This window comes from Bombina bombina, chromosome 6 (genome assembly GCF_027579735.1).
Source record: "Bombina bombina isolate aBomBom1 chromosome 6, aBomBom1.pri, whole genome shotgun sequence".
Lineage (NCBI taxonomy): Eukaryota > Metazoa > Chordata > Amphibia > Anura > Bombinatoridae > Bombina > Bombina bombina.
In genome coordinates, this window is record NC_069504.1 from 560,017,046 (window position 1) to 560,041,593 (window position 24,548).

The 24,548-nt window shown below is 40.9% G+C and overlaps 1 protein-coding gene and 1 pseudogene across 3 annotated transcripts in view; both read right to left on the minus strand.

Annotated features, from left to right (window-relative positions):
* Window positions 1-24,548, minus strand: part of ZNF280D (zinc finger protein 280D) — a 420,194-nt gene that overhangs the window by 177,516 nt on the left and 218,130 nt on the right. The gene's annotated exons all lie outside the window — the stretch shown is intronic.
* LOC128665240 (uncharacterized) lies at window positions 21,566-21,684 on the minus strand (annotated as a pseudogene).

The following is a 24,548-nucleotide window of genomic DNA, read 5'->3' on the forward strand; positions in this document are numbered from 1 at the left end:
TAGTTTTACTGAAACACTGCACTATCTACCTAAACACAATTGTACTTTTAAAACCATTTACTCACTTAACACAAAATATTATAGAACAGAGAATGGTGTTACACATGATATTTTCAATTGTAAAATGCAAGCTGTCACTAGAAATAAATTCTCCACTTCCATAGTTTCACATTTTGTTGTTGTTGTTGTTATAATGTTATGCCAATATTACTAAATGCACAGTCCAGGAGTCATTATGTAATTCAAATATTTTATGACCCTCCACTTCTCAAATTAAGGTTTGTGCAAAAAAAATGGAGGTTAGCATGCAAACTTATTTATTACTATTAATAATAACAACTTATACAGATCTTTTCTCCTGATTGGACTTAAAGGGACAGTCTACACCAGAATTTTTATTGTTTTAAAAGATAGATAATCCCTTTATTACCCATTCCCCAGTTTTGCATAACCAACACAGTTATAATAATATACTTTTAACATCTGTGATTATCTTATATCTAAGCCTCTGCAAACTGCCCCTTTTTTCAGTTCTTTTGACAGACTTGCAGTCTAGCCAATCAGTGCCTGCTCCCAGATAACTTCATGTGCACGAGCACAGTGTATTCTATATGAAATATGTGAACTAACACCCTCTAGTGGTGAAAAACTGTTAAAATGCAATCTGAAAAGAGGTGGGCTTCAATGTCTAAGAAATAGCATATGAACCTCCTAGGTTAAGCTTTCAACTAAGAATACCAAGAGAACAAAGCAAAATTGGTGATAAAAGTAAATTAGAAAATTGTTTAAAATTACATGCTCTATCTGAATCATGAAAGTTTATTTTGGCATAGACTGTCCCTTTAAAGCATTTTACAAATGATACATTTATATAAGAGAATTAGAAGTTAGAGATTTTAATTTTGAAAGGTAAGTCTTGAGTTTTTGAAAATGTTTAGAGAAGTGGCTTTTTTCACAATAACGGTGAGTGTTCCATATAGATGGAGAGAAATGGTTAAAAGCTTGATTACAACAATTTTGGTGAATTCTTGGGACATTTACGTGAAATGTGTTAAAAAAAAAGATAGATAATCCCTTTATTACCCTGATTTGCATAACTAGCATTGTTATATTAATATACTTTATAACCTCTGAGTTTGCCTTTTTCTAAACCCCTGCAGCCGCCCTTATCACAGTGCTTTTGAAATCTTGCAAAACAGTCAGGCAATGCTAGTTCATGTATGCCATATAGATAACATAGTACTCACTACCATGGAGAAAGATAATGGGTATACAAGTCTGTAGGGGCTTAGATACAGGTAATCATAGAGGTAAAAGTATATAAATTTAACAGTGTTGGTTATGCAAAACTGGGGAATCCGTAATAAAGGAATTAGCTATCTTTTTAAATAAGGACACTTTTCAAGTAGACTGTCACTTGCTGATTGAAAAGTATGAGTTGGGATATAGAGCACCAAAAATGTCCTTAAGGGCGGGCCATGGCACCCAAATGTTAAAACTCTTCAAAGTGATGCAGCATAGCTGTAAAAAGCTGAATAGAAAATAGCAACTGAACATCTATATGTAAAAAAAGATAGATATTTTACCTCAAAATGTCCTAAATATTCACACCCCATTGAAAAGGATTTTAAGCAGCAAATAAGTATGCCTGTCCCAGTACCTGCAAGCGAGCGTGCCTCATGTTATTTCCCTATTACGTTTAAGGAAATTTACAATGAAATCTCATGAAATCTCAGTAAAAGAGTTCATGACCTCAGCACTGCTGATTCTGATTGGCTGCTGTTCATTTCTTCCTTTTTTTTTTTACCTGCAGCTGGGCATTAACTGAAGTATAACTTTTTACACAGCACTTACCCTGGTGAGCTGAGGAAGTTGTGAGGTAAAATAGCTTCTTTTTTTACATAGAGATGCTCAGGAGATATTTTCCTGTCAGCTTTTTACAGTTATGCTGCATCACTTTCAAGTGATTTAGCATATCAGTATTATGTCCCTGACTGTGCAAAGTTTTGTAACATAGCAGGTCTATCTTGAATTGCATGCACCATTTTACTGGCAACCAGTGCAAAGAGTGGATGATGAGTGTCATATGACAGAATTGTCACTTGCCAGTTTGCAGCAAATGCAAAACGATGCAGCAAGGCTGCTCACACCTGCTTGATACAATTTTAAAGCCTTATGTGCTGATTGCACAAACAATTTACAAACAATTTATATATTCCCACTAACAACTCAGGACCATCCATTTAAAAGAGCAGAAATATGCTTTAAATACGGGTCTAAATTTAATATATGTCTTGTGGTGACAAGTTGGTGTTACAGGGACAGTAATTGGATGCTGAAATAGAAAATACAGATTATAGAAGTAATACTTTGATATTCAAAATCATCAAGCTGTTGATTCTTATAAATTGTATTATATCTACTATAATATTAGTGTACTCTGATCACTAGATGGCTTGTATATCGTGTAACAAATGCACAATGTATTGTGAGAATACAAATGACTTGGTTTCTAGTGGGAAGTGGGGCAGATCATTACAATTTGTATTGTTGATCTGCAACATCCTATTGGGACAAGTGACCTAATTTGAAATAGTATTTTCATCATTCAAATGAAAGGTCACATATCCCCCTAACACAAATGGGGGAGAGATAGAGGCTCCTTAAGAGCCCCCAACCCCATCAGGGTATACAGCATGTGTTAGTATAGCCACTCCTGGGAGTTAAAAGCCTATCTTTTAGTCATCAGACAGTAAACCCTTAATTTGGAAAAGGTGTGTATCCTTTATAACATCTCCTCCGCCCCACTAAAGTAGTTAAAGGACCAGTCAACACAGTCGATTTGCAGAATTAACAAATGCAAGATAACAAGACAATTCAAAAGCACTTAGTCTGAACTTCAAATGAATAGTAGATTTTTTTCCTTACAATTATAAAAGTTATGTCTATTTCCACTCCCCCTGTACCATGTGACATCCATCAGCCAATTACAAATGCATACACGTACCACGTGACAGCCATCAGCCAATCACAAATGCATATATGCTTATTCTGTAAATTCTTGCACATGCTCAGTAGGAGCTGGTGACTCAAAAAGTTTAAATATAAAAAGACTGTGCACTTATTTTTATTGGAAGTAAATTGGAAAGTTGTTTAAAATTGCATGCTCTATCTGAATAATGTAAGTTTTTTTGTTAATTGAGTGTCCCTTTAAAAAACTACCAGCTGCTGACTGGACTAAATACAAAATCTAGAAGATCACAGTGAAGGTACATAAGGAAGATCACTTTTCCACCTTGTATAACTGTTAACTGTGGAATACATATATACACACACACGAACACAATGTGGCTGAATTATTGATACCCTTCCACTTTTTGTTAGAAAAATGCACAATTTTCTCTGAACTAAGTAAAAACTGACAAAAGTATTTGGAATCTACCATTCTTTATTTTAAATGTAATAGAACAGAAACTTCACTTTTGATATGTGACTTCACATATTACTTTAAAAAGTAAAACAAATGAGAATGGGACGACAAAATAAATTGGCATTCTTAACCTAGTATTTTGTAGTGCAGCCTTTGGAGACAACTGCAATCAAGCACTTTCTGTAGCTCTGAACAAGATTTCTACACTTTTCGACTTGGATTTTGGCACACTCTTCTTGAGCAAACTGTTCCGTCTCAGGTTTAATGGGTGCCTTTTCCCAACTGCGAGTTTCAGCTATTTACACAGATTTTTGATGGGATTTAGATCAGTACTCATAGAAGGCCACTTCAGAATGGTACAATGTTAACTTCTTATGTATTTTGGGTGCTTTTTGAGATATGTTGCAAGTGAGAAACAGCTTTCTGACTTTGGGCTGTACGTTTCACTCCAAAATGCCTTGATAGTCTTCTGATTTCATTGTGCCCTGTACAGAATATGGGCAACCCCAAAGCATCACTGAGCCTTCTCCATGTTTTGCTGTAGGCATGGGGTTCTTGTCTTTGAAAGCCTCTTTTTTTCCTTCCTGGAGTTTTTGTGAAAGCTCTACTTTTGTTTCGTCTGTCCAAAGGAAAGGACACTCTCCTAGGAGGACTGTGGCTTGTTAACATGCATTCTGGCAAACTCTAGTAAGTCTTTTTTGTTTTTTTCTCTTAGAAATGGGGTCTTACTAGGCCTTCTATCATGGAGCCCATTTTCATTCAGACTGTGATGGATGTTGTGACTTGAAACTGTTGCACCTTGAGCTTCAACGTCGGCTTCAATCTGTTTTGAAGTTCTTCTTGGTTATTTCTCATCATTCTTGGGTAGATTTTCCAGGGATGTTGGATACAGTGCCATGTGCATTAATGTTCTTAATAATATTGGCAACAGTGCTTACAGGGACATCAAGCTCTTTAGAGATAGTCTAGTAGCTTTAACATTGACCATGCATGGCTATTATCTTCTTTCTAATGTACTCAGACAACTCTCTGGTTTTCCTTCTCTTTTACATGTTCAGTATGATGCACACAGTGACACACAACAGCACAGTGAGTATGTTTCTCCATTTAAAATGGCTGAATGAGTGATTATAAAACTGAAGACAACTGTAATACTAATTAAAACATTTTAGAATGTCTTTATAAAATAAGCAAGAATTTGCTCCATACAATGTGCACAATACAATGTATGGATGACAAAATAATTCCAACACTTTTCAAGGCAAATGGTGCATTATTTGACTGCAATGCAAGGGTACGAATACATTCAGCCACATCTGTCTAGTCTATCTATCTACATATAAATATATATGTATATATATATATATATATATATATATATATATATATATATATATATAGTATCTCACAAAAGTGAGTACACTCCTCACATTTTTGTAAATATTTTATTATATCTTTTTCATGTGACAACACTGAAGAAATAACACTTTGCTACAATGTAAAGTAGTGAGTGAACAGCATGTAAAATTTGCTGTCCCCTGAAAATAACTCAACACACAGCCATTAATGTCTAAACTGTTGGCAACAAAAGTGAGTACACCCCTAAGTGGAAATGCATAAATTGCGCCCAATTAGCCATTTTACCTCCCCGGTGTCATGTGACTCGTTAGTGTTACAATGTTTCAGGTGTGAATGGGGAGCAGGTGTGTTAAATTTGGTGTTATTGCTCTCACCCTCTCTCATACTGGTCACTGGAAGTTCAACATGGCACCTCATAGCAAAGAATTGTTGCTCTACATAAAGATGGCCTAGGCTATAAGAAGATTACCAAGACCCTGAAACTGAGCTGCAGCACGGTGGGCAAGACCATACAGTAGTTTCACAGGACAGGTTCCACTCAGAACAGGCCTCGCCATGGTCAACCAAATAAATTGAATGCATGTGCTCAGCGTCATATCCAGAGGTTGTGAGACATATTAGTTGCTGCAGAGGTTGAAGGGGTCAGCCTATCGGTGCTCAGACCATACGCCGCACACTGCATCAAATTGGTCTGCATGGCTGTCGTCCCAGAAGGAAGCCACTTCTAAAGATGATGCACAAGAAAGCCTGCAAACAGTTTGCTGAAGACAAGCAGATTAAGGACATGGATTACTGGAGCCATGTCATGTGGTCCAATGAGACCAAGATAAACTTATTTGGTTCAGATGGTGTCAAGCGTGTGTGGCAGCAACCAGGTGAGGAGTACAAAGACAAGTGTGTCTTGACTACAGTCATGCATGGTGGTGGTAGTGTCATGGTCTGGGCCTGCATGATTGCTGCCAGCACTGGGGAGCTACAGTTCATTGAGGGAACCATGAATGCCAACATGTACTGTGACATACTGAAGCAGAGCATGATCCCCTCCCTTTAGAGACTGGGCCGCAGGGCAGCATTCCATCATGATAATGGCCAAACACACCTCCAAGACAACCACTGCCTCGCTAAAGAAGCTGAGGGTAAAGGTGATGGACTAGCCAAGCATATAGCCAAACCTAAACCCTATTAAGCATCTGTGGGGCATCCACCAAGGGAAGGTGGGAGAGCGCAAGGTCTCTAACATCCACCAGCTCCGTGATGTCGTCATGGAGGTGTGGAAGAGGACTCCAGTGGCAACCTGTGAAGCTCTTGTGAACTCCATGCCCAAGAGGGTTAAGGCAGTGCTGGAAAATAATGGTGGCCACACAAAATACTGACACTTTGGGCCCAATTTGGACATTTCCACTTAGGGGTGTATTCACTTTTGTTGCCAACAGTTTAGACATTAATGGCTGTGTGTTGAGTTATTTTGAGGGGGCAGCAAATTTACACTGTTATACAGGCTGTCCACTCACTACTTTACATTGTAATAAAGTGTAATTTCTTCAGTGTTGTCACATGAAAAGATATAATAAAATATTTACAAGAATGTGAGGGCTGTACTCACTTTTGTGATATAATATATATATATATATATATATATATATATATATATATATATATATATATATATATATATATATATATATATATATATATATATATATATAGATAGATAGATAGATGAAGATATATATTATAAAAATGAAGGCCGAAAATAAAACTGCCAAAAGTTGCAGCAAATGAATCTACATGGGATACAGAGACCGGAGCTCCAAATGCAAACTGTTCAAGGCCCACGCCAAAGCTAGATTAGGTCATGCACGCAAAGAAGACTGGACTCAGACAGAACCCTTGCGGCGTCACCTAGGAATGATGTTAGGTTCACAAGGAAAACTCTGGATGGAGATTCTACCCTATAACAGTGGGTGAAATCAAAGATTTTCATGTCGCCAAATGAAAACATTTAAGCCAGAGGTACAAACATGAGGGGGGAATCTGTATCAAGAACTTCCCAGGGGTATCTGAAGCATGGAGAGGGACCTACAAGCTGGACAAAACCAGGAGGAAAGGGTAGCACTGAAACAGCTCTAAAATGAAATTTTAATAAAAACAGCAAGGAAATTTATTGAAAAATTAAATTAATTGAAAAAAAAAAAATCAGATTGTCTGAGGCTCCTACCGCCAAGAAAAATATCCCATTAGTAAGAGGAAATCCTCTCCCCCTAAACAATCCTTGTCCTATGTATCAATAGTCAATATGACTTCTGTCCTGCAAGCTCTAGCCTAAAAACAAATTTTATGCTTACCTGCTAAATTTCTTTTTTTCCGAATATGGTGAGTGCACGGCTTCAATTACTGTTGGGAATATCACTTTTGGCCAGCAGAAGGAGGCAAAGAGCACCACAGCAAAGCTGTTAAGTATCACTTCCCTTCACACAAACCCCAGTCTCTAAAAACCAAACGAATTACACTTCTCAACCAGAGAAAAATAGAAGTAGCATTAGCTTTCTGACCTTTACGTTTCCCAGAGAAACAGCCAAACAGGGCAGAAGACTGGCGAATATCCTTAGTCGCCTGTAGATATAATTTAAGAGCATGCACAACATCCAAGTTGTGCAACAAACGTTCCTTATGAAGGAACAACAATTTCCTGATTAATATTTCTATCTGAAACAACTTTAGGAAGGAACCTAACTTAGTACGAATAACTGCCTTATCGACATTAAAGATAAGATAAGGCAAATCACACTGCAAAGCTGAGAGTTCCGAGACTCTTCGAGCAGAAGAGATGGCAATAAGAAACAAAACCTTCCAAGATAACTTAATATCTATGGAATGCAATGGCTCAAACGGAGCCTGCTGCCAAACCTTAAGAACAAGGTTAAGGCTCCAAGGAGGAGCAACAGACATAAATACAGGCCGGATTCTGACCAAGGCCTGACAAAAAGATGAACATCTGGCATGTCCGCCTGACGCTTATGTAGCAAAATAGATAATGCAGAAATCTGACCCTTCAGGATACTGACTGACAAACCCTTCTCCAGACCTTCCTGGAGAAAGGACAAAATCCTAGGAATCCTGACCCTACTCCAAGAGAAGCCCTTGGCTTCACACCAATAAGGATATTTAAGCCACATCTTATGGTAAATCGTACTAGGAACAGGCTAACGAGCCTGAATCATGGTCACAATGACCAAATCAGAAAAACCATGCTCAGACAGAACTAAGCGTTCAATCTCCAAGCAGTCAGCTTCAGGGAAACGAGATTTGTATGAGAGAAGGGACACTGAATAAGAAGGTCCTTCCTTAGAGGCAGTCTCCAAGGTGGGGGAGACGACATCTCCACTAGATCTGCATACCAGATCCTGCGAGGCCACGCAGAGGCTATTAGAATCACCAACGCTCTCTCCTGTTTGATACGAGCAATGACTCATGGAAGGAGAGTAAAGTGGAAGAAACCGGTATGTCAGCCTGAAATCCCAAGGGACCGCCAGAGCATCTATCATTGGACCTTGGAAGCTTGGCATTTTGCCAAGATGCCATCAGATCCAACTCTGGCACCCCCCATTTGAGGGTTAAGCTAGAGAACACCTCCAGATGGAGTTCCCACTCCCCGGGAGGAAAAGTCTGTCTGCTCCGGAAATCCGCTTCCCAGTTGTCCACTTCCCAGTTGTCCACACTGGAATGTGGATGGCAGACAGCCAGCAATTGAGAGTTTCCGCCCCCTGAACAATCCAAGTAACCTCCTCAATGGCTAAGGAACTTTGAGTTCCTCCCTGGTGGTTGATGTAAGTCATTTAGGTGATCTTGTCCGACTGGAACCAAGCTAAGGACGACTGAGGCCAAGCTATCAGAACATTGTAAATCGCTCTTAACTCCAAGATGTTAAAGAGGAGAGCAGATATTTCTGTGCCCCAAACAGGTTCCATACTGCTTCCCAGCCCAGCAGGTTGGCGTCCGTGGACACATCACCCAGGAATGTCTCCAGAAGCATGCGCCCCAAGACAGATCCTCCTGAAAAAACCACCACGGAAGAGTCTCTTGTCGACTGATCTAGATCTATCCTCTTGAGACATATCCGAACCTTCTCTATTTTATGGAAAAAGAAAAAGGAATGATGTCCATAGTAACCATCAGAACAATTCCTTCCATACATTGAGTCAATGGAAAGTGAATGAAAATCAACTGCAGCTAGATTCAAACTCCCAACCCTCTGGTTGCAAGATGACTAAGCTATCTACCGAACCACTAGAGCATGCTGCTGGCCAAACAGACTGCAGAGAGAGGAAAATAAATAAATCCCTGATAATCTGACCTCTGTTAGAAATCTTCTCCTAGATAATCTATTAAGGTCCCCAAAAATCACTCTTGTAGATGGAACAAGGGAACTCTTCTCCAGATTAATTTCCCATCCATGAGAAAGCAGATTGAACAAGATCTCCTGAAAGAGTTTGCTCGAAGGTAAAGGTGACACCTGAACCATATATTGGATGAAGAAACTCAGAAACTTGAGAAAATCCTGAATCATGAGACAATAAATACACATGCTTCAGGTATATGTTAGCTATGAACAGGCCCTCTTGAACCAAAGTAGAATGGGTACTACTTCGAAGGTCAGAACCTGAGAAACTTGAGGTAAATACCTAGATCCCGTTCCCAAACTGGGAGTGGAACCATCACTACCAGAGAGGAATGTCCTGAACCCAGTTCAATGAATGCCTCTCATCATACCTGCATTGCAGATACTCTAGAAGGAGAAATCTGCCCCTGGGAGGAAAGCTTAGATTGGACTAAGTTTGGTTGGATTCCAAAAGACATGACTGACCCTGCAAAAGAGGAAAACTTTCCTTTAGACTAGAGGATAATTCTGCCAGACCAAGTCTAATCAAGGGCTCATCCTTAAGAGAAAACGTCAGAAGCGTGAATATGGAGGAAACATACTGCAGAACTATAAAGTCTAGGCTGAACCACTAAGCAACAGGTAGGCTTCTCAGCTGACTAAGATTTCAGCCACAATTCCCAGCGGGCTACCACAGCAAGTCTAATAAGACAAGGCATTGCTCTAAATAAACAATTAAACCTCCAGCTTCTTATCCATGGATCCGTAAAGGAGTATTTATCCTCTATAGGGATTGAAGTTCTCTGAGCCATAATAGGAGAGCTCCCTTCTATCCAAGGCAGCAAGCATTTTAATGGAGACAGCGACAGGAAAGTCCTTTTAAAAGACATGAGAAAGGGAGAAAAGTATCCCTAGCTTCTTCTATTCCTGTGAAAATATCCAAAGCACGTCTAGAACAACATTTCCTCATAAGAAGGAACATCATAGAAATGATAAAGTTTACAAAACTTCCAAGGGTTGACGACAGGGATATCAATGTCGTCCAAGTAGCTAAAACCTCCTTTAACAGTACACGAGATGTGCAAGCATACATCTGATGGAAACTGTGGTGTCATAAAACCAGAGAATTTATCCCTAGAGTGTTCAAGTAGTTAATTCTTCAATTTACAATCATATTTTAATATATAGACTAGGCCTTTGGCCTAGTCTTTGTCTAAGAAGGACACTCCCATGTAGACTTTGATTGGTGTATGGTAGGACACACCTTAAGTGAATTAAGTATACAATGGGAGCCAACAGTTACTATACACACTTTTTTAACTTCCTCACCTCCTGGAAGCAACTGATGAGAGAGAGAGAGAGAGAGAGAGAGAGAGAGAGAGAGAGAGAGAGAGAGAACATTGGATGACTGAACTGGCTGAGTATATTAGCATTCTTGTGCATTTACCTTGTTCAGTATGTTTAGTTAATATTGCTTAATCTGGGTTTGTTTAAGATAAAGTTGCCCTGTATAATTTGGACTAGATGTTGTAGCTCTTGGTATTTCTTCAGACTTGTTTTATATTTTGTAGCTTATAGATAATTGTTAATCTTCATACCTATATTATTTGTATTCCAATAAAATAATTTTAAAAGTGGACAACCCCTTTGGTTTAATATTCTGGTACTAATTACCACCACAGAAACGACTTCAGCATCAGATGAAGGAATTATACTGTCCGAATCTGAGATTTTACCCACAGAAGTTACCGGCGAATTCTCCTCACCAGACTTAGGAGAGAGAGCAACCTGTGTAGCCGAATGAGGAGCAGAAACCTTACCATCTGAATCTTTTAAATGTCCTCTTGCGTTTTCCCTGAAGGATAGGAAAGGCATATAGAGCCGCAGATACCGCAGAGGATACCTGAGCTGCAAAATCTGCAGGCAAATGCACTCCTCCAGGAGATTGAGAGGAACAGCAGAGCACTGCATGTGATGCCATAGAGGCTTAGGACGGATAAGGGGAAAGCTGTGGCGTTGCCTGAACAGCCTCATCCCTGGAGACATGAGGGTCAGAGGATAAAAACCTATCTTTCATACTCAAATGCATATACAATCGTCCTTAGAGATGAAAGGCTCAAACAAGAATATATCTTACTTTCTATGATTTATTCTTAAAATGAGGGACAGGAATGCTTGATAAACAATTTGGTCATCAAGAGCCTTCAAATAAACATATGTTCCTAGGGACAGTACTTCGAACACCAACAAATGTCAGAAGCACTGCATTAAAAAGATTTAACATAATAAAACCCTTCAATTAACGATTTAAAGGGGAGAAACAGAACGTTTCTACAGTAAAAAACCGTTACTGAAATCCATACTGCAGGCAAAATTCTCTAAATAAAAAAGATTGCTATCGAATATTTAGAGAAACATGTAGAGCCAGAACGTCGCTCAGTACTCAGCCATTCTCAGCAGCACACCTACTCCGACAGAAAAAGGACTTAAAATTGTGCCGCTCCGATATCAGAGAGAGGAAGGAGGTGGTGCCTACAGCCGTAAAGGAAATGCGCCTCATAAGATTGTGCTCTCCTAACAGTTTCCGCCATAGATAAAATAAGTTCTACTATGCAGGGTCTATAAGAACTGTTCTAAACATCAAGCCCATAGTTCCTAACAGTTGATACTGGCAAACCTTCACTCAAAGCACAAAGCCCTATACGAATTAGGGAAGCTGAGAAAAAAAACGGAAAAAAAAACAAACTATCTGCTACACTCTCTAGATACGTCTAACACGCATAATAAATTAGGTAGGAATTATCTCTAAATTCCTCAAGAAAACTATTAGGTATTCAAATTAATAAAACAATTAGAACTGCATCCTCAATAGAGAGTTAACCCCTTCTACCAAGAGGAGGTTAACCCCTAAGTCTCCACAGCCACATATTTGTTGTGCCTGCTCACTGCCATTAAACATCCTCCCTTAAGGATGTCTTGTCCCACTTTAAGTTCAGAGAGTCTTAACGATTCTGAGATTTCTCCCTTCAGTGCCAGCCTCCTAGCACCAGAAGACAAAAAGGAACTTACCTGCACATCTAGCTGTCCAGCAGGAGGACAGCTCACACAGTATGGAAGGACGCCACTCCTTACAGAGACCTGTGAAAAAAAGGATAGAGTAAACCTACTCTAGCTTTCTATACCAGGGCAGCAACATGTTAGGAAAATGCAGCGAATCCCACTTCACAAGTTCCTAACTGCTTAAAAGCCACCACTGCCCTACTGAAGAGACTAATGTGGAGTACGGCTAGACCCAATCTTGAGAAGAAAGATCAGAGCAAACCTACTCTGGCTTTCAAAATAATAAAATCTTGATTGTAGTGAAATTCATCCAATCTTCTTCAGACACTAAAACTTCACCTCCTCCTTGCACCGAAGGCAAAGAGAATGACTGGAGTTTGTGGGAAGGAAAGTGATACTTAACAGCTTTGCTGTGGTGCTCTTTGCCTCCTCCTGCTGGCCAGGAGTGATATTCCCAACAGTAATTGATGAAGCCGTGGACTCACCATATCTTAGGAAAGAAATATAATAATAAGACCTAGGGAACCTAATAAAGAGTATCCTTTATAGTTAACCCCATACATCCCTTTAGCAATCATGTCTCATTCTGATTGTCATTCATGTGCTAAATATATTGTCCCCATATAAATCCTCTCTAATAAAAAATAAGAATTATTATGTCCCAGAAAAAAACGGATCAGAAAGAGGTTTAACCTATTAAGTGCTGCTGTCCTTCTGTACCTAGAAGGCAAAGGCACTTACCTTAGATCCAAATGCATGATAGATGCTGATCCTTAGGTGTGGCAGGAGTTTCACTCCCTGTCATAGACCTGTAGGAAAAGAAAGAATAGAGTAACTAACTCTGGCTTTCTACAAAGGGGTAGCAAAGTGTTAAAAGTAAAGCAAAGACTTCCTCGCCACCTTTTAACTGCTAAAAGCCACCACTACTCTTACTCAAGAGATTGACATGGACACAGCTAGACCCCAATCCTTGCTTGCAGGGAAAAAATATCCATAAAAGGATTAAAATCTTCAAACACCAACTTTGCACAACCTCTATTGACAGAGGCAAAGAGAATGACTGGAAGTTATGGGTAAGGCACTTTGTCTCCTCCTGCTGGCCAGAAGTTGAATATCCCACTAGTAATTGGAATGATGCCGTGGACTCTCCATGTCATAAATTATGCTTACCTGATAATTTAATTTCCTTCTGTATGAGGATAGTCCATGGCATCTTTCCTTACTGTTGGGAAATACTGAACCTGGCCACCAGGAGGAGGCAAAGACACCCCAGCCAAAGGCTTAAATATTTCCCTCTACTTCCCTCATATCACAGTCATTCTGCCAAGGGAACAAGGAACAGCAGTAGAAATATCAGGGTATAAATGGTGCCAGAAGAGAAAACTTAATTTTGGTCCGCCCGTCGGAGTATACAGGCAGGGGCCATGGACTCTCCTCATACAGAAGGAAATTAAATTATCAGGTAAGCATAGTTTATGTGTTTATTCTTAAAGGGCCACTAAACCCAAAATCTTTCTTTCATGATTCAGATAGAGAATAGAAATTTAAACAACATTACAATTTACTTCCATAATTTATTTTGCTTCATTTTTTAAATATCCTTATTTGAAGAAAAAGCAATGCACATAGTGAGCCAATCACATGATGCTTCTATGTGCAGCAACCAATCAGCAGCTAGTGAGCATATCTAGATATGCTTTTCATCAAAGAATATCAAGAGAATAAAACAAATTAGATAATAGAAGTAAATTAGAAAGATGTTTAAAATTGCATTCTCTTTCTAAATCATAAAAGAAAAAATGTGGGTGGCATGTCCCTTTAATATGAGGAGAGTTCACGGTATCATTCCTTGCTGTTGGGAAAACTATACCCAAGCTCTAGAGGACAATGAATAATAATGGGAGGGGTAGGAGAGAGGCGGACCCTAATTTGAGGGCACCACAGCCTGCAAACCATTCTCTTAAAGGGACAGTCAACCATATAATTGTTATTGTTTTAAAAGATAGATAATCCCTTTATTACTCATTCCCCAGTTTTGCATAACCAACACAGTTATATTAATATACTTTTTACCTCTGTGATTACCTTGTATCTAGGAACCTTCTTCCAGCCCCCTGATCACATGACTGTGACTGTTTATTATCTGTTGTCTTCAATTTAGCATTGTATTGTGCTAGATCTTAAATAACTTTCTGTGCCTGAACACAGTGTTATCTATATAGCCCACGTGTACTTTCTGTCTCTTTGTGTTGAAAAGAGATTTAAAAAGCATGTGATAAGAGGCAGCCCTCAAAGGCTTAGAAATTAGCATATGAGCCTACCTATGTTTAGTTTAAACTAAGAATACCAAGAGAAAAAAGCAAATTTTATGACAAAAGTAAATTGGAAAGTCAATTAAAATTCCTATCTGAATAATGAAAGTTTAATTTATACTTGACTGTCCCTTTAAAAGCTGCTTCGGCCAAAGCAAAAACGTCAAACTTGTAAAATATAGAAAAAGTATGTAAGGAGGACCAGGTAGCCGCCTTACAAATCTGATCCATAGAGGCCTCGTTCTTGAAGACCCAAGAGGAAGCCATCACTCTAATGGAATGAGCCGGAATCCTTTGAGGAGGTCTAAGTCCCGCTGACTCATAAGCTAAGCGTTTAACACTCCTCAACCAAAAAGGAAGTCAAAGAAGCCTTCAGACCCTTACGCTTCCCAGAGTAGATAACAAACAAGGAAGAAGTTTGTCTAAAATCCTTAGTAGCTTGAGGATAAAACTTCAAAGCCCGAACAACATCCAATTTATGAAGTAAACGTTCCTTCGAAAAAGAAGGATTAGGACACAAGGAAGGAACCACAATCTCCTGATTGATGTTGCGATCAGACACAATCTTAGGAAGAAAACCCAAGCAGGTACGTAGGACAGCCTTATCAGTGTGGAAAACCAGATAAGGAGGCTCACATTGCAAGGCAGCAATTTCAGAAACTCTGCGTGCCGACACAATAGCCAGTAGAAAAAGAACCTTCCAGGACAACAATTTGATGTCAACCGAATGCATAGGCTCAAACGGAGCTGGTGCAAAACCTTAAAGGGACACTGAACCCAAAATTTTTCATTCATGATTCAGATAGAGCATGCAATTTTAAGCAACTTTCTAATTTACTCTTATTATCAAATGTTCCTCATTCTCTTGGTATCTTTATTTTAAATGCAAGAATGTAAGTTTAGGTGGAGCATTAGATCTAAACACAGGTCTGATCCTAATCAGAGCCTTAACAAAAGATTGCACATCAGGGAGCTCTGCGAGTCTCTTGTGCAGCAAAAACAGATAGGGCCAAGATCTGTCCCCTCAGGGAACTGGCAGAAAAGGCCCTTTTCCAGACACTCCTGGAAAAAAGAAAGTATCCTGGCAGCCTTAACCATATGCCAGGCTAAACCACATTCTTCACACCAGAATAAGTAAGCTCTCCACACCTTATGATAGATGCGACGAGTAACAGGCTTACGAGCCTGAATGAGAATATCAATAACCCTCTCAGAGAAACCTCTCTTGGCTAGGACTAAGCGTTCAATCTCCATGCAGTCAGCCTCAGAGAATCTAGATTTTGATGAACAAAAGAACACAAATGCAGCAGATCCCTGCGACAAGATAACTTCCACAGAGGAGATGAGGACATCCCCACCAGGTCCGCGAACCACATCCTTTGCGGCCACGATAGAGCAATCGGTATCACTGATGTCTGCTCCTGCTTGATGCGGGCCACTACAAGAGGAAGAAGTGGTAACGGAAGGAAAATGTAAATCAGATTGAACCTCCAAGGCACTTCTAATGCATCTATTAGCTCCACTTGAGGATCCCTGGACCGCTACCCATATCTGGGTAGCTTGGAATTGAGACGGGACGCCATGAGATCTATCTCAGGCGTCCCCCATTTGTTGCAAATCTCCGCAATCACCTTGGGATGGAAAGACCATTCCCCCGGATAAAAGGATTGTCTGCTGAGGAAATCAGCTTCCCAGTTGTCCACACCCGGAATGTGGATCGCTGACAGCGAGCAGTTGTGAGCCTTCGCCCACTCCAGAATCCGAGATACTTACCTCATTGCTAGGAAGCTTCTTGTTCCCCCCCGATGGTTGATGTAAGCCACCGAGGTTATGTTGTCTGATTGGAATCTGATAAACTGGGACAAACCCAGAAGAGGCCAAGTCTTCAGAGCATTGAAGATTGCCTGAAGTTCCAGAATGTTGATCGGTAGGAAGGATTCCTCTTGAGTCCACAGGACCTGTGCCTTCCTGTCACCCCAAACAGCTCCCCATCCTGATAGACTTGCGTCCGTAGTCAGAATCTCCCAGGATGGTCTCAAGAAGGATGTTCCTTGGGACAGGTGATCTGGACAGAGCCACCAGGAGAGTGATTCTCTCGACCAGTTGTCCAGAGAAATCTGTGGAGACAGATCCGAATGATTGCCGTTCCACTGTCTCAGTATGCACAGCTGTAGTGGTCTGAGATAAAATCTGGCAAAAGGAATGATGTCCATGCTGGACACCATGAGACCAAGCATCTCCATACACCGAGCCACAGAGGGCCTAAAGGAGGTCTGAAGGGCAAGACAAGCGGAAGTTAGCTTGTAACGTCTCTGGTCTGTAAGGAATATCCTCATGGATATGGAGTCTATTATAGTACCCAGGAATTCCGTCCAAGTATGGAGCTACTGCTATACCTTTGGTTCTGGCAACTGCAAGCAAAGCCCCTAGAACCTTCGTAAAAACTCTTGGAGCAGTAGTTAGACCAAATGGAAGTGCAATAAACTGGAAGTGCTGGTCCAGGAACGCAAACCTTAGGAATTTGAAGTGTTCCTTGTGGATTGGAACGTGAATGTAAGCATCCTTCAGATCTATCGTGGTCATGAACTGTCCTTCCTGAACTAAGGGAATGATGGACCTTATCATCTCCATCTTGAACGAGGGGACAGATAGGAATTTGTTTAAGCACTTTAGGTCCAGAATCGGGCGGAAAGTTCCCTCCTTTTTTGGGACCACAAATGTTTGAATAGTATCCCAAACCTCTTTCTGCAAGAGGTATCGGGACTATGACTCCTAGGGAGGATAGATCCCTCACTCACCCCAGAAAGGCTTCTCTCTTTTCTGGCCTGGAAGACAGGTTTTATAGGAGGAATCTGCCCCTGGGTGGATGAGACTTGAAACCTATCTTGTATCCCTGAGCGATGACCTCCAGGACTCACGGGTCCTGCACGTCCCCAAACCAAGCGTCTGCCCACTACGTGATCCAAAACCAGATTGGGGTTGCCCCTTCATTAGGACTTTGTCTCAGCGGGCTTCTTGCTCTGCTTGGATCTATTCCAGGACTGAACCGGCTTCAAAGTACTATTGAATTGCTCGGACTTTGCAGAGGGCTGTTGACGTTGGGATTTATCAGAACGAAAGGAATGAAAATTAGGACCTTGCCCCTTAGGCTTGTTCCTCTTATCCTGATGTAAAAAGGCACCATTGTCTCCAGTAACCGTGGAGCTAATCGAGTTCAGGCCTGGACCAAATAAAACCTTTCCCTTAAAGGGGAGGGAAAAAAGTCTGGACTTAAAAGTTATGTCTGCAGACCAGGACTTCAGCCAGAGTGCCCTACGGGCCTGAACATAAAAACCTGAAGCCTTAGCATTCAGGCGAATAATTTGCATATTTGCATCACAAATAAAAGAATTAGCAACCCTCAAGGCCTTAATTATTTCCTGGATCACGTCGAGGGGACGCTCCACCTCGATCAACTCAGATAAGGAGTCGCACCAGTAGGCAGCTGCTCCAGCAACCGCAGCAACAGCCGCTGCCGGTTAAAACAAATATCCTGTATGTTGAAACATCTTTCTTAACAGAGTTTCTATCTTCTTATCCATGGGCTCTTTGAACGACGAACTATCCTTAAGCAGGATAGTAGTGCATTTAGCAAGCATGGAGATAGCGCCATCCACCTTGGGGATGGAACCCCACAACTCCAATTGAGAGTCTGGGACCGGGAACAATTACTTAAAGGAAGACGAAGGGGAAAAGGAAGAACCAATCCTTTCCCATTCATTCTTAATAATGTTCACCATCTTTACAGAAACTGGGAAAGTTTTTGGTACAACCCTGTCCTCGAAGACCAAAGGATCCTCAGGCAATTTGGGCTCTGGAACCTCTAACATAGCCAAAACTTCCTATAACAGAAAGCGTAAATGTTCAATCCTAAATCTAAAGTCTGGTTCCTCCGCAGCTGGAGGTTTAGAGGCAGCAGAGTCCAACCCAAAAAGTGCGTCCTCTGAAGTATCAGAGGCGCCTTCATCATCAGATAATCTCGTATCAGATAAATCCAACAAACTAGTTGATGACCCCTGGGAAGGATAGCAACATTTGACCTTTCTCTTAGCAGGACGAGGTAAAGCACTAAAGGCCGCAGACACTGCCATTTGTAACTGCGCAGTATGGTCTGGCAGTAAAAGGCCCCCTCCAGATAGGGATTAGGAGTGCTACGGGAAGCTGCATGTGTATTAGGAGATGACTGTAGGGTGCGCACCTCACAGGACGGAGACTCCTTAGTGGTATCAAACATATGAACCTTCTTTGACATGATTACTTTATCAAGGCATGTGGAACATAGCTGAGCGGGCGGGAATACCGCAACCTCTTCACAATATAGACAGGTATTAGACTTAGGTAAAGAGGGAATACCCTCTAACACATCAGAATCCTCCATAGCTTGCGCTTATAAAGCAGACTATTGATTAATAAGAAAAAATGGCACTTTATATCCCCAATGGCTGGGGCACTCACCACCTCCTATGACCCAGGCAAAACAGAGAAACCGCTTCTTCTCCGGTAACCAGCACGGTCAGGAAAGAGGAAATAAAGTGTGACCACACCCGGTCACATAGTGCGCAATGCAGGACCGCCCTTGCTATAAGAGCAAAAAAACATAATTTATGCATAACTGATAAATTTATTTATTTCCGGATATGGTGAGTTCACGGAATCATCAATTACTAGTGGGAATATCACTCCTGGCCAGCAGGAGGATGCAAAGAGCACCACAGCAAAGCTGCTATATATGTCACTTCCCTTACCCATAACCTCCAGTCATTCAGCCGAAGGCAAAATGCAAAAAGAAGATAACACAAAGGTGTAGAGGTGCCTGAGGTTTTAGTTAAAAATAACTGTCTTAAAATAAAGGGTGGGCCGTGGACTCACCATATCCGGAAATAAATAAATTTATCAGATAAGCATAAATTGTGTTTTCTTTCCTAAGATATGGTGAGTCCACGGAATCATCAATTACTAGTGGGAACCAATACCCAAGCTAGAGGACACAGATGATTAGGGAGGGACAAGACAGGTAACCTTAACAGAAGGCACCGCTGCATGAAGAACCTTTCTCCCAAAAGAAGCCTCAGCTGAGACAAAATTATCAAATTTGGAAAAAGTATGCAGAGAGAAGTTGCAGCCTTGCAAATCTGTTCTACAGAAACTTCCTTCTTGAAAGCCCAAGAAGAAGGGACAGCCCTAGTGAAATGAGCTGAAATTCTCTCAGGAGGCTGCTGTCCTGCAGTCTCATAAACCATACGCATTATACTACTCAACCAAAGAGAAGGAGAAGTAGCTGAAGCTCTCTGACCTTTATGTTTCCCAGAGAAACAAACAGCAAACTGGGGACAATCCTTAGTTGCCTGTAGATAGAAAATAAAAGCATGCACAACATCAAAGTTGTGCAACAAATGTTCCTAATGAGAAGAAAGATAAGAACACAGAGAAGGAACAACAATTTTCTGATTAATATATCTATCCGAAACCACTTAGGAAGAAAACCTAACTAGTACGAATAACCGCCTTAACTGCATTAAAGATAAGGCGAATCACACTACAAAACTGAGAGCTCCGAGACTCTCCAAGCAGAAAAGATAGCAATGAGAAACAATACCAACTTAATATCTATGGAAAGTAAAGGCTCAAACAGAGCCTACTACAAAACTTTAAAAAAAAGGGCAAAACCCTAAGGGGGAGCAACCGACTTAAACACATTTCTGATGCAGACCAGTGCCAGACAAAAAGATTGCAAATCTGGCACGTCCACCAGATGCTTATGTAGCAAAAAAGACAGACAATTGACCCTTCAGGGTACTGACTGACAAACCCTTCCTCCAGACCACCCTGGAGAAAGGATAAAAAAATGCAGAAAACCCCTGCTTAGACAAAACTAAGCGTCCAATCTTCAAGCAGTCAGCTTCAGAGATTTAAATGAAGGAAAAGACCAAGAATCAGAAGTCCTTCCTCAGAGGTAGTCTCCAAAGTGGAGAGACGACATTTCCACTAGGTCTGCATACCAGATCCTGCGAGGCCACGCTGGGGCTAATAAAATCAGCTCAGCTCTCATCTGAAAATATGAGTAATGACTCGTGGAAAGAGAACAAACAGAGGAAAAAGGTATGCAAGACTGAAATCCAAGAAAAACGTCAGAACATCTATCAGGATGGTCTGCGGATCACATGACTTGGCGTTACCCCAAAATGCCCAAAGAAGCCAACTCCTGAAACCCCTAATGTGAGGGTCTACCTAGAGAACACTTCCGGATGGAAATGCTCACTCCCGGGATGAATTATCAGTCTGTTTAGAAGTCCGACTCCCAATTGTCCACCCCTGGAAAGTGGATGACCGACAGCAAATGTGAGCTTCCTCCCACTGAACAATCCAAGTCACCGCCTACATGGCTAAGGAACCCCTAGTTCCTCCCTAATGGTTGATATAAACCCTAGAGGTGATACTGTCTGACTGGAACCAAGCTAGGGACGACTGAGGTCAAGTCATCAGAACATTGCAAATTACTCTCAACTCCAAGATGTTTAAAGAGGAGAGGAGACACTTCCGAGTCCATAATCCTTAAAGACCCAGACAGCTTACCAGCCCAGCAGGTTGGCATCCTTGTTCACATCACCCAGGAATACACGCGCCCGGAAATAGATACTCTTGAAAAAATACTACGGAAGAAAGTCTCTTGTCATCTGATCTAAATCTATCCTTTAAGACAGATCCGAAAGTTCTTCATGTCATGGAAAATAGCAAAAGGAATGATTTCCATGGAATACCATCAGACCAATTCCCTCCATACACAGTGTCACAGAAAAGTGAAGAAAAATCAACTGCAGCTTAATCCAAACTCCCAACCTCCTGGTTGCAAGATTGCTAAGCTATCCACCGGCCACTAAAACTTACTGTTGGCTGGACAGAAGACTGCAGAGTGGGGAAAAGGAATAAATCCTTAATTTTCTGACCTCTGAAAGACATCTCCTAGATAAATAATAAAATAAAGGTCCAAGCATACCGCACCTGGTGTTCCCAAGTGGTCTCCCATCCAGGTACTAACCAGACCTGACCCTGCGTAACTTCCAAGATCAAACTAAAATGGGTGCATTCAGGGTATTGTGGCGGTAGTCCCAAATAAATTACCCTTGTGGATAGAACAAGGGAACTCTTCTCCAGATTCATTTCCCATCCCCAGAAAAGAAGAATGGACAAGATCTCTTAAAAGAGAGTTAGCTCGAAGTCAGGATGATACCTGAACTATATATTGTCCAGAAACACACACTTACAATATCCCAAGACCTAAAGGTCTGACTGGGATGGCGCAAACTAAGAAAAGTCACAGGTCTAAGTTCATTATGAACAGGCCCACTAGAACCAAAGGAGAAAGGATACTACTTTGAAGGACAGAATCTGAAATATATGAGGTAAATACCTATATCCCGTTCCCAAACTGGGACTGGAACTGTCACTCCCAGAGATGAAGACCCTGAATCCAGTTCAAGTAATGCCTCTCATCCTACTTAGATTGCAGATACTCTAGAAAGAGAATTCTGCCACTGGGAGGAAAACTTAGATTGGACTTGAAAAGGCATGACCCAAACAAAGTCTCATACTTAAAAGGAGACACTAGAAGCATGTATTTGGAGAAAACAGAAATAATTGAATCTGCAACTGCAGAACTTTAAAGCCTAGGCTGTACCACTAAACCACAGGTAGGCTTCTCAGTTGACCATAAATTTCAGCCACAAAGCCCGGCGGCTAGTGCAGCAAGTCTAATAAGACAAGACATTGCTCTAAATGAACAATTAAACCTCCAGCTTCTTACCTATGTCAGAAAGAAAACTAGATTATCTCAGCAGAGATCTAAGCTCTCTGATTAAAAGTAGAAAGTTCCGGGGGCGGAGCCAACTGCCAACACAGCAAGACGTGTGCATCGAGAGCTCCCAGCTTTAATCCCCAATATAGGGGGCTATCTGATAAATATTGGCTATTCATCTTTATAGATGCCTGTATAAACTTAAACTCTAACAGGGAACATTGAGGAGGTTGAAAAATCCAACTTACTGCCACGTTACTTATATTCAGTAACGCCACGTGCATCTGCAAAATGGAGATCTCCTATCTTACAGTGTTGGAGCTGCTGACAGGATTCGAGGAGGCTATGCAGGCTGGATTTGACAACTTGGTGATGTGCATTAGAGATATTACCAAGCATGAAGTGCCTAGTCCCACGGAGGGGCCTGAGGAGGCGACCCGACCCACACGACAAAAGATCTCAACTTGTCGGGCTATCCCGCTAAGTAAGAGCAGCTGCAGCTTAGCCTACCTACCGGAACCGTGTGCTCAGAAAAAACATCTCAACTCTTCACCAGTGAGGTCTCCGGAGGCTGCTGCTGATCACCTGGAACGAGATTTGTGCCTGCAGAGAGGATGCCACATGGCAGATCCCCCATCTGTGCGGCCCTGCACAACTGTAATCCAACTTCGAATTTATGCAGCCCATACCTCACCTGACTCAACTATCAGTCTGCTGCCGCTATGTGAAGCTCAACCGATTACGGCAGATAGATATCATACCTAGAGAGGCAAGCAGCAACTCTCAGATTAGGTAAAGTGGCCACCGGAGCAGCATTGCAAGACTGTCAAGGCAGGCTTCCGCGACTCAAAAGTCATCTAACAGGACAGAACTCACGATCTGTAGTCAGAAACAAGTTTCAGGCCCGAGAAGTGCTCTCTATCAGTGGATGTTTCCCTTTTCAGATGATGCATCCAAAGGAGCGGTGTCGGGTGAACTTACAATGAACAGTAGACAACTTTTTTACAGGGATTATTACTTAGTCATAGATTTAGTTAGTCACTTACAGGGATTATTACTTATTCATAGATTTAGTTAGTCACTTATGGCTACAAGTTGACAATATTTTTGCCCTCACTAACTGTGAACTGTTATTACCCGGTTGGTACTCGTAAGTTACTTATTTCTATATGTGCATATGAGACCTGTATTGAATATATATGATTGATAATGAATCGCTTACATACTGCTCTTGAGTTAAACAGGCCAGAGTATCCTACAGATGCTCTATTGTACTTGTTTTATTTTCCCTAATGACTAGTATTGATGATTTAATGCTCTAAAAAGCTTTTTTTTTTTTATATACAATTTAGGTCAGCAGTATTCAGCCTCTCTAGTTTAATATTTCAAGAGATAGGATATGCTTATTACCATTAGCTGTAGTTATATGTACTCTTCTAAAACTGTTGTGATTAGACTGCTTTAAGGATCAGGGTTATGTTTGTGCATTTTTTTTATAGTTTTCCATAAGAATACATGTGGGACTATCATCCCTAGTTGCTCTATAGGTTTGCCCATACTTTGCATATACAGAAGCTCCTCTGTAGTGTTTATACACAGATTTTGTACCTGCATTTTACATTACAGGAGCTGTAGTTTTAATATATGCCCCCTGACTAACTATTTATCACTGATAAAGAGTGCTATCACTTTAACAGTTTGCCTATGCTTTGTCAGAGGCCGAGACGGAGCCATGGGTTCAGACTACTCCTTTTTATATTTTATATACTCAATGCTAGTTGGAGGATGTGAATTTAAATGCCTAACCCCTATAGTTTCATGTTAGAATTTGAGAATTTTAAATAGCCCATTATTTCACATTTTATACAAGATGGGAATTATTGAATATAACAATCTATTAATTGGAAGTTATTTCATTGAGCAACTGTGTGCTTTTGGCCCATCGCATAGCCCCAAGCAGCGGGGTAGTAGTCCTCTATGTTATGTGGTTTATCACTAGCTCTGCATATATGCGATTACTATTATGTCACTTACTTGCTATTTCTGAGCTAAACACGCCAAGGTGTCATGCAGATACTCTATTTTATCTATCTTACTCTTTGTAATTACAAATATCCATAAGCCAAAATGTAAATGAGTGCTCTGGAACATTGTGACTCTTGTATGTTTCGTACCTCA